This window comes from Salvelinus namaycush, unplaced genomic scaffold, assembly GCF_016432855.1.
Source record: "Salvelinus namaycush isolate Seneca unplaced genomic scaffold, SaNama_1.0 Scaffold1007, whole genome shotgun sequence".
Taxonomy (NCBI): Eukaryota; Metazoa; Chordata; class Actinopteri; order Salmoniformes; family Salmonidae; genus Salvelinus; species Salvelinus namaycush.
Genome location: NW_024057684.1, coordinates 22,295 through 33,441, shown reverse-complemented (window position 1 = coordinate 33,441; position 11,147 = coordinate 22,295).

Here is an 11,147-nt window from a genome sequence, read left to right as displayed (position 1 = left end):
GGGGAACCTGGAATGGAGTATTTAGAAGATACTCAAGACCCTGGGGGCTGTAGGGGAAACCTGGAATGGAGTATTTAGAAGATACTCAAGGCCCTGGGGGCTGTAGGGGGAACCTGGAATGGAGTATTTAGAAGATACTCAAGGCCCTGGGGGCTGTAGGGGAAACCTGGAATGGAGTATTTAGAAGATACTCAAGGCCCTGGGGGCTGTAGGGGGATTAAAAATGAAGTGGTTGTGATGTCATTCAGAACAGATTATAAAACAGGCTACATGGTTGAGGAAAATCGTTTATTTAATTCTATATGATACAAAGACAAAAGCAATATCTTACCAGGATGATTAAATGAAAAACAATGGTTTGCACAAAACAACCACAATAAATCAATAGGCCTACATTAGTTTAATGCTTAAATCAAATCAAATAATGATGAATTACTATAGAGACCAAAATTATATGCTGCACTATTCTAGAGACCAAAATGGGAAAATAAAGATAATAATTATAATAATTGAATTCTCCTCTCCTGTATGTATTCTATCTCTGTAACATGTAGCGGTGTAACATTATACTGAACCTGTAACAATAATGCCTGAACCTCAACACCTATCAGTTGATCTGTATAGACATGAAAAGTGAAGGCATTTACAATGTATCAACCATAATGCTATACAGTATATGACCAGTATATGACTGATGTTAAAGCTGCTGAATGAATAATACAACACACATTATATTAAAACACATTCCAATCAGAATAATACATGTATCAGTTAATAGATCACATTTGATCAAATGCCACTATTGTTCCAGCAGGTGGAGCTACAATGTAACAACATACAGCATTGTGACTCACAGTTCTATATTAGAATTCCATGAGTTCCATTCTGATGGTTGTTATGGTGATCAGGTGATCTCAGCCTCACTCTTCTTCAACATGATCACCTGTTCAACACAGAAGTAGTTCATCAGTGTGGCCATGTATTTACTTATCCAAAACAGAACCACTTAGAAATGGAAATCATATCAGATGATTTACTAGTCAATACTGTGCTACTTAGAATCCGATCAAATTATTTACAATGAGGCTCCTGCTTATGTCCAGCTCTCCCATATCAATACCAGGGCTATTTACCATTTATCAATACCAGCGCTATTTACAATATATCAATACCTGGGCTACTAATAGCTATTTATCAATACCAGGGCTATTTACTCCTTATCAATACCAGGGCTATTTACTCCTTATCAATACCAGGGCTATTTACTCCTTATCAATACCAGGGCTATTTACTCCATATCAATACCAGGGCTATTTACTCCTTATGTCCATACCAACTCTCCCATATGTGACCGACCCGGCTCAAGTCGGTCATTTGTAGCATCATTTGAAATGGTATTTTTTACGTTGGTTAAAGTAGAGATTCAGAGCTACAAAATGGTAGTAATCACACTACAGTTGAGAAATGATGGGAAAATAATTCTGCTTTGAAAATTGATAAACTTATAAACTGAATTCTGAGAAAATGGCATTTGAATGTTTTGGTACTACTACTGTAGAGCCCTTCTTTGTCTGTGCATACACCCATTCAGCATTGTTCACACCCTCTTCAGTTTTAGCCCCACCCTCTTCCATTTTAGCCCCACCCTCTTCAGGGGGGGGGGGGGGCACACTATGCAAATAGTCCAGGTAGCCAACCACCTGTTCAGGAGTCTTATGGCTTGGGGGTAAAAACTTTTGAGAATACTTTTTGTCCGAGACTTGGCACTCCGGTACCGCTTGTCATGCGGTAGTAGAGAGAACAGTCTATGACTGGGGTGGCTGGGGTCTTTGACAATTTTTAGGGCCTTCCTCTGACACTGCCTGGTGTAGAGGTCCCTGGATGGCAGGCAGCTTAGCCCCAGTGATGTACTGGGCCGTACGCACTACCTTCTGTAGTGCCTTGCAGTCAGAGGCCGAGCAATTGCCGTAACAGGCAGTGATGCACCCAGTCAGGATGTTCTCGATGTTGCAGCTGTAGAACCTTTTGAGGATCTCAGGACCCATGCCAAATCTTTTTAGTTTCCTGACGGGAGAATAGGCTTTGTGCTCGGTCCTCCTTTTCCTGTAGTCCACAATCATTTTCTTAGTCTTGGTTACGTTGAGGGATAGGTTGTTATTCTGGCACCACCCGGACAGGTCTCTGACCTCCTCCCTATAGGCTGTCTCGTCGTTGTCGGTGATCAGGCCTATCACTGTTGTGTCGTCTGCAAACTTAATGACGGTGTTGGAGTCGTGCCTGGCCATGCAGTCATGGGTGAACAGGGAGTACAGGAGGGGACTGAGCACGCACCCCTGGGGAGCTCCAGTGTTGAGGATCAGCGTGGCAGATGTGTTGCTACCTACCCTCACCACCTGGGGGAGGCCCGTTAGGAAGTCCAGGATCCAGTTGCAGAGGGAGGTGTTTAGTCCCAGGATCCTTAGCATAGTAATGAGCTTTAAGGGTACTATGGTATTGAAAGCTGAGCTGTAGTCAATGAACAGCATTCTCACATAGGTGTTCCTTTTGTCCAGGTGGGAAAGGGCAGTGTGGAGGGCAATAGAGATTGCGCCATCTGTGGATCTGTTTCGGCGGTATGCAAATTGAGTGGGTCTAGGGTTTCTGGGATAATGGTGTTGATGTGAGCCATTACCAACCTTTCAAAGCACTTCATGTCTACGGACGTATTACAGACTCAATCAGGGACATGTTGAAAATGTCAGTGAAGTCACCTAACAGTTGGTCAGCACATGCCCGGAGCACATGTCCTGGTAATCCATCTGGCCCCGCAGCCTTGTGTATGTTGACCTGTTTAAAGGTTATACTCACGTCGGCTACGGAGAGCGTGATCACACAGTCATCTGGAACAGCTGATGCTCTCATGCATGCCTCACTGTTGCTTGCCTTGAAGTGAGCATAGAAGTGGTTTAGCTCGTCTGGTAGGCTCGTGTCACTGGGCAGCTCGTGGCTGTGCTTCCCTTTGTAGTCTGTCATAGTTTGCAAGCCCTGCCACATCCGACAAGTGTCGGAGCCGGTGTAGTATGATTCAATCTTAGCCCTGTATTGACGCTTTGCCTGTTTGATGGTTCGTCGCAGGGCATAGCAGGATTTCTTGTAAGCTTCCAGGTTAGAGTCCCGAACCTTGAAGCAGCAGCTCTACCCTTTAGCTCAGTGTGAATGTTGCCTGTAATCCATGGCTTCTGGTTGGAGTATCTACGTACAGTCACTGTGGGGACGACGGCCTCGATGCACTTATTGATAAAGCCAGTGACTGATGTGGTGTACTCCTCAATGCCATGGGAAGAATCCCGGAACATGTTCCAGTCTGTGCTAGCAAAACAGTCCTGCAGTTTAGCATCTGCTTCATCTGACCAATTTTTTATAGACGAGTCACTGGTGCTTCCTGCTTCCTCAAAGAATCACCAGCAGCAATTGCGACGTCAGTGATGTATACAGAGAAGAGAGTCGGCCCGAGAATTGAACCCTGTGGCACCCCCATAGAGACTGCCAGAGGTCTGGACAACAGGCCCTCCGATTTGACACACTGAACTATATCAGAGAAGTAGTTGGTGAACCAGGCTAGGCAATCATTTGAGAAACCAAGGCTGTTGAGTCTGTCAATAAGAATGTTGTGATTAGGGCCTTCCTCTGACACCGCCTGGTGTCATGAATGACAAGCAGAGTCGAAAGCCTTAGCCAGGTCGATGAATATGGCAGCACAGTAATATCTCTTATCGATGGCAGTTATGATATAATTTAGGACCTTGAGCGTGGCTGAGGTGCACCCATGACCAGCTCTGAAACCAGATTGCATAGCGGAGAAGATACGGTGGGATTCGAAATGGTCGGTAATCTGTTTGTTAACTTGGCTTTAGAAGACTTTAGAAAGGGTAGGATGGATATACACTAGGTCTGTAGCAGTTTGGGTCTAGAGTGTCTCCCCCTTTGAAGAGGGGGATGACCGCGGCAGCTTTCCAATCTATGGGAATCTCAGACGGTATGAAAGAGAGGTTGAACAAGCTAGTATAAGGGGTTGCAACAATTTCGGCACATACTTTTAGAAAGAGAGGGTCCAGATTGTCTAGCCCGGCTGATTTGTACGAGTCCAGATTTTGCAGCTCTTTCAGAACATCAGCTATCTGGATTTGGGCGAAGGAGAAGTGGGGAGGCTTGGGCAAGTTACGGTGGGGGGTGGAGGGCTGTTGATCGGGTTAGGGGTAGCCAGATGGAAAGCATGGCCATTTAAACATGGTTCAATCAGAGCTAGTTATCAACACTTTACAACATGGTTCAATCAGAACTACAGTTATCAACACTTTACAACATGGTTCAATCAGAGCTACAGTTATCAACACTTTAAACATGTTTCAATTGACATTTACATTTAAGTCATTTAGCAGACGCTCTTATCCAGAGCGACTTACAAGTTGGTGCATTCACCTTATGATGTCCAGTGGAACAACCACTTTACAATAGTGCATCTAACTCTAAGGGGGGGGGGGGGGTACAGTTCAATCAGAGATACAGTTATCAACACTTTACAACATGGTTCAATCAGAGATACAGTTATCAACACTTTGGCATCTACCGCAGTATTGTCAGTCCTTGTGATATTATTCTGATTTACAACAGGTATTCTGTTTGAATGAGGTGATCCTGTATAAACTCAGGTTCTCACCTTGAGTCCTGCTCCTGCAGCATTTCACCAGCAGTATGATGGTCACCAGCAGGTAGGGAGACCCCACCAGTAGACTACACAACAGCCTGGGTAGAGATATGGACAACACTGGGACTGCTGGAGATGGAATGGGAGTTGGAACTGCAGTTGGAGGAAGAATGACAGCTGGAGAGAGACATGGAAACACAGTATATTGTCATGGTTACAGCCAATACAGTGTAAGAACATCAGTACATATTGAAGCATTAAGGCCCAGGGTCCAATATCGTATACCTGAATGCTGATTGGCTGGAAGCCGTATATCACGGGTATGACAAAACATTTAATTGTCTAATTATGTTGTAAAGTGTCCAGTAAGGAACCTCCGGGGGTTTGTGGCTGTTTTTATGCACGACGCCTGGATAACTTTTCATGTTCAAAATTGTGAAATCTCCTCAAACAATAGCATGGTTTTGGTTCATGGTTTCACTGTAAATTGGACAGTGCAGTTAGATTAACAAGAATTTAATCTTTCTGCCCATATCAGATATGTCCATGTCCTGGGAAATGTTCTTGTTACTTACAACCTCATGCTAATCACATTAGTCCCGTGGAAGGACCGATCCGATATAATGCAGGTTTCAGCACCACTTAACAGTGTAAAGAAGAACCACCCAGTTTATAATGCAGGTTTCAGCACCACTTAACAGTGTAAAGAAGAACCACCCAGTTTATAATGCAGGTTTCAGCACCACTTAACAGTGTAAAGGACCACCCAGTTTATAATGCAGGTTTCAGCACCACTTAACAGTGTAAAGAAAGACCACCCAGTTTATAATGCAGGTTTCAGCACCACTTAACAGTGTAAAGAAGAACCACCCAGTTTATAATGCAGGTTTCAGCACCACTTAACAGTGTAAAGAAGAACCACCCAGTTTATAATGCAGGTTTCAGCACCACTTAACAGTGTAAAGAAGAACCACCCAGTTTATAATGCAGGTTTCAGCACCACTTAACAGTGTAAAGAAGAACCACCCAGTTTATAATGCAGGTTTCAGCACCACTTAACAGTATAAAGAAGAACCACCCAGTTTATAATGCAGGTTTCAGCACCACTTAACAGTGTAAAGAAGGACCACCCAGTTTATAATGTAGGTTTCAGCACCACTTAACAGTGTAAAGAAGAACCACCCAGTTTATAATGCAGGTTTCAGCACCACTTAACAGTGTAAAGAAGAACCACCCAGTTTATAATGCAGGTTTCAGCACCACTTAACAGTGTAAAGAAGAACCACCCAGTTTATAATGCAGGTTTCAGCACCACTTAACAGTGTAAAGGACCACCCAGTTTATAATGCAGGTTTCAGCACCACTTAACAGTGTAAAGAAAGACCACCCAGTTTATAATGCAGGTTTCAGCACCACTTAACAGTGTAAAGAAGAACCACCCAGTTTATAATGCAGGTTTCAGCACCACTTAACAGTGTAAAGAAGAACCACCCAGTTTATAATGCAGGTTTCAGCACCACTTAACAGTGTAAAGAAGAACCACCCAGTTTATAATGCAGGTTTCAGCACCACTTAACAGTGTAAAGAAGAACCACCCAGTTTATAATGCAGGTTTCAGCACCACTTAACAGTATAAAGAAGGACCACCCAGTTTATAATGCAGGTTTCAGCACCACTTAACAGTGTAAAGAAGGACCACCCAGTTTATAATGTAGGTTTCAGCACCACTTAACAGTGTAAAGAAGAACCACCCAGTTTATAATGCAGGTTTCAGCACCACTTAACAGTGTAAAGAAGAACCACCCAGTTTATAATGCAGGTTTCAGCACCACTTAACAGTGTAAAGAAGAACCACCCAGTTTATAATGCAGGTTTCAGCACCACTTAACAGTGTAAAGAAGAACCACCCAGTTTATAATGCAGGTTTCAGCACCACTTAACAGTGTAAAGAAGAACCACCCAGTTTATAATACAGGTTTCAGCACCACTTAACAGTGTAAAGGACCACCCAGTTTATAATGCAGGTTTCAGCACCACTTAACAGTGTAAAGAAAGACCACCCAGTTTATAATGCAGGTTTCAGCACCACTTAACAGTGTAAAGAAGAACCACCCAGTTTATAATGCAGGTTTCAGCACCACTTAACAGTGTAAAGAAGAACCACCCAGTTTATAATGCAGGTTTCAGCACCACTTAACAGTGTAAAGAAGAACCACCCAGTTTATAATGCAGGTTTCAGCACCACTTAACAGTGTAAAGAAGGACCACCCAGTTTATAATGCAGGTTTCAGCACCACTTAACAGTGTAAAGAAGGACCACCCAGTTTATAATGTAGGTTTCAGCACCACTTAACAGTGTAAAGAAGAACCACCCAGTTTATAATGCAGGTTTCAGCACCACTTAACAGTGTAAAGAAGAACCACCCAGTTTATAATGCAGGTTTCAGCACCACTTAACAGTGTAAAGAAGAACCACCCAGTTTATAATACAGGTTTCAGCACCACTTAACAGTGTAAAGAACCACCCAGTTTATAATGCAGGTTTCAGCACCACTTAACAGTGTAAAGAAAGACCACCCAGTTTATAATGCAGGTTTCAGCACCACTTAACAGTGTAAAGAAGAACCACCCAGTTTATAATGCAGGTTTCAGCACCACTTAACAGTGTAAAGAAGAACCACCCAGTTTATAATGCAGGTTTCAGCACCACTTAACAGTGTAAAGAAGAACCACCCAGTTTATAATGTAGGTTTCAGCACCACTTAAGTGTAAAGAAGGACCACCCAGTTTATAATGCAGGTTTCAGCACCACTTAACAGTGTAAAGAAGAACCACCCAGTTTATAATGCAGGTTTCAGCACCACTTAACAGTGTAATGTAGAACCACCCAGTTTATAATGCAGGTTTCATCACCACTTAACAGTGTAAAGAAGAACCACCCAGTTTATAATGCAGGTTTCAGTACCACTTAACAGTGTAAAGAAGAACCACCCAGTTTATAATGCAGGTTTCAGCACCACTTAACAGTGTAAAGAAGAACCACCCAGTTTATAATGCAGGTTTCAGCACCACTTAACAGTGTAAAGAAGAACCACCCAGTTTATAATGCAGGTTTCAGCACCACTTAACAGTGTAAAGAAGAACCACCCAGTTTATAATGCAGGTTTCAGCACCACTTAACAGTGTAAAGAAGAACCACCCAGTTTATAATGCAGGTTTCAGCACCACTTAACAGTGTAAAGGACCACCCAGTTTATAATGCAGGTTTCAGCACCACTTAACAGTGTAAAGAAGGACCACCCAGTTTATAATGCAGGTTTCAGCACCACTTAACAGTGTAAAGAAGAACCACCCAGTTTATAATGCAGGTTTCATCACCACTTAACAGTGTAAAGAAGAACCACCCAGTTTATAATGCAGGTTTCAGCACCACTTAACAGTGTAAAGAAGAACCACCCAGTTTATAATGCAGGTTTCAGTACCACTTAACAGTGTAAAGAAGAACCACCCAGTTTATAATGCAGGTTTCAGCACCACTTAACAGTGTAAAGGACCACCCAGTTTATAATGCAGGTTTCAGCACCACTTAACAGTGTAAAGAAGAACCACCCAGTTTATAATGCAGGTTTCAGTACCACTTAACAGTGTAAAGAAGAACCACCCAGTTTATAATGCAGGTTTCAGCACCACTTAACAGTGTAAAGAAGAACCACCCAGTTTATAATGCAGGTTTCAGCACCACTCAACAGTGTAAAGAAGAACCACCCAGTTTATAATGCAGGTTTCAGCACCACTTAACAGTGTAAAGAAGAACCACCCAGTTTATAATGCAGGTTTCAGCACCACTTAACAGTGTAAAGAAGAACCACCCAGTTTATAATGCAGGTTTCAGCACCACTTAACAGTGTAAAGAAGAACCACCCAGTTTATAATGCAGGTTTCAGCACAACTTAACAGTGTAAAGAAGAACCACCCAGTTTATAATGCAGGTTTCAGCACCTCTTAACAGTGTAAAGAAGAACCACCCAGTTTATAATGCAGGTTTCAGCACCACTCAACAGTGTAAAGAAGAACCACCCAGTTTATAATGCAGGTTTCAGCACCACTTAACAGTGTAAAGAAGAACCACCCAGTTTATAATGCAGGTTTCAGCACCTCTTAACAGTGTAAAGAAGAACCACCCAGTTTATAATGCAGGTTTATACACCACTTAACAGTGTAAAGAAGAACCACCCAGTTTATAATGCAGGTTTCAGCACCTCTTAACAGTGTAAAGAAGAACCACCCAGTTTATAATGCAGGTTTCAGCACCTCTTAACAGTGTAAAGAAGAACCACCCAGTTTATAATGCAGGTTTCAGCACCACTTAACAGTGTAAAGAAGAACCACCCAGTTTATAATGCAGGGCTCAGCACCTCTTAACAGTGTAAAGAAGAACCACCCAGTTTATAATGCAGGTTTCAGCACCACTTAACAGTGTAAAGAAGAACCACCCAGTTTATAATGCAGGTTTCAGCACCACTTAACAGTGTAAAGAAGAACCACCCAGTTTATAATGCAGGTTTCAGCACCACTTAACAGTGTAAAGAAGACCCACCCAGTTTATAATGCAGGTTTCAGCACCACTTAACAGTGTAAAGAAGAACCACCCAGTTTATAATGCAGGTTTCAGCACCACTTAACAGTGTAAAGAACCACCCAGTTTATAATGCAGGTTTCAGCACCACTTAACAGTGTAAAGAAGAACCACCCAGTTTATAATGCAGGTTTCAGCACCACTTAACAGTGTAAAGAAGAACCACCCAGTTTATAATGCAGGTTTCAGCACCACTTAACAGTGTAAAGAAGAACCACCCAGTTTATAATGCAGGTTTCAGCACCACTTAACAGTGTAAAGAAGAACCACCCAGTTTATAATGCTGGTTTCAGCACCACTTAACAGTGTAAAGAAGAACCACCCAGTTTATAATGCAGGTTTCAGCACCACTTAACAGTGTAAAGAAGAACCACCCAGTTTATAATGCAGGTTTTTCCACCACTTATTAACAGTGTAAAGAAGAACCACCCAGTTTATAATGCAGGTTTCAGCACCACTTAACAGTGTAAAGAAGGACCACCCAGTTTATAATGCAGGTTTCAGCACCACTTAACAGTGTAAAGAAGAACCACCCAGTTTATAATGCAGGTTTCAGCACCACTTAACAGTGTAAAGAAGAACCACCCAGTTTATAATGCAGGTTTCAGCACCACTTAACTTCTTGAGAATACAGGGGGTGCTATTTTCCCATTAGCATAATTTGCTCTACAGATTAAACTGCCTCTTATTCAATTATTGCTCTTACTATATGCATATAAATAATACCATTGGAAAGAAAACAATCTCTAGTTTCTAAAACCGTTTCAATTTTGTCTCTGAGTGATACACAAGTCATTTGACAGCACTTTCCCTGACCAAGAAGTAGAATGCAAGAAGTCTATGCTCGCTTCAACGCTCTGCCTATATATGGTCATGACCCCTATGACCAGAAACACACTTCATTCGCCTTCCTCTGGGTGTCAAGAGGACGTCAGAGGAGAAATTCTTTGTTTATCTTGTTCTGACGTGAAATAAGACCTATTTCTTTGGCGTGACCGACAACTTCCGGTTTTCTGATTCGCACGAGTTGGAGCTGCGATTGTGTACTGTTTTGCTGGCGTTATGGATGAAAACTATCTCCGTGTCGAATTTTGTTTGATACATGTGACCATATCATCGTAATGTATGTTTTTTCAATATAGTTTAATCAGATTATTTGAATTTTTTCGGGAGTTTTGTGGTGTTCCGTTGTCTGATTTTATTTACGTTTGAGAGATCCGTGCCACTCGACCAGTACCTGTGCTAAATGGAGTGGGAAAGGAACAATTCTGAACGGAACCAACGACTCATCTTGACAAAGGACACTTTGATCAACATTCTGATGAAAGATCAGCCATAGTAAGACCCAATTTACGATGTTATATCATATCTGTTGTGCATGTGAACTGGCCGTGGGCGCCTAGCCGAATCTGCCTGGTATAGCTATGCTAATTTAGCGCTACATTTTGTTTTCGTTATAAAACATTTAATAAATCTGAAATATTGTTTGGATTCACCAGATGTTGGGCTTTCAATATCTGTACGCTGTGTATTTTTCTGAAATGTTTTAAGATGAGTAATTCGTTATATGACGTTGGTCTCTGTAATTGTTCTGGCTGGGTCAGCACTATTTCAGATTGCAGCTGCAATGTAGAACTGTGATTTATACCTGAAAAATGCACATTTTTCCAAAAAAAAACTATGCTATACCATAAATATGTTATCAGACTGTCATCTTATGAAGTTGTTTCTTGGTTAGTGGCTATATATATTTTTATTTAGTCGAATTAGTGATAGCTACTGACGCAGGAAAAAACTATTGGGAGTAAAAAAAATCGTGTCCTTTGC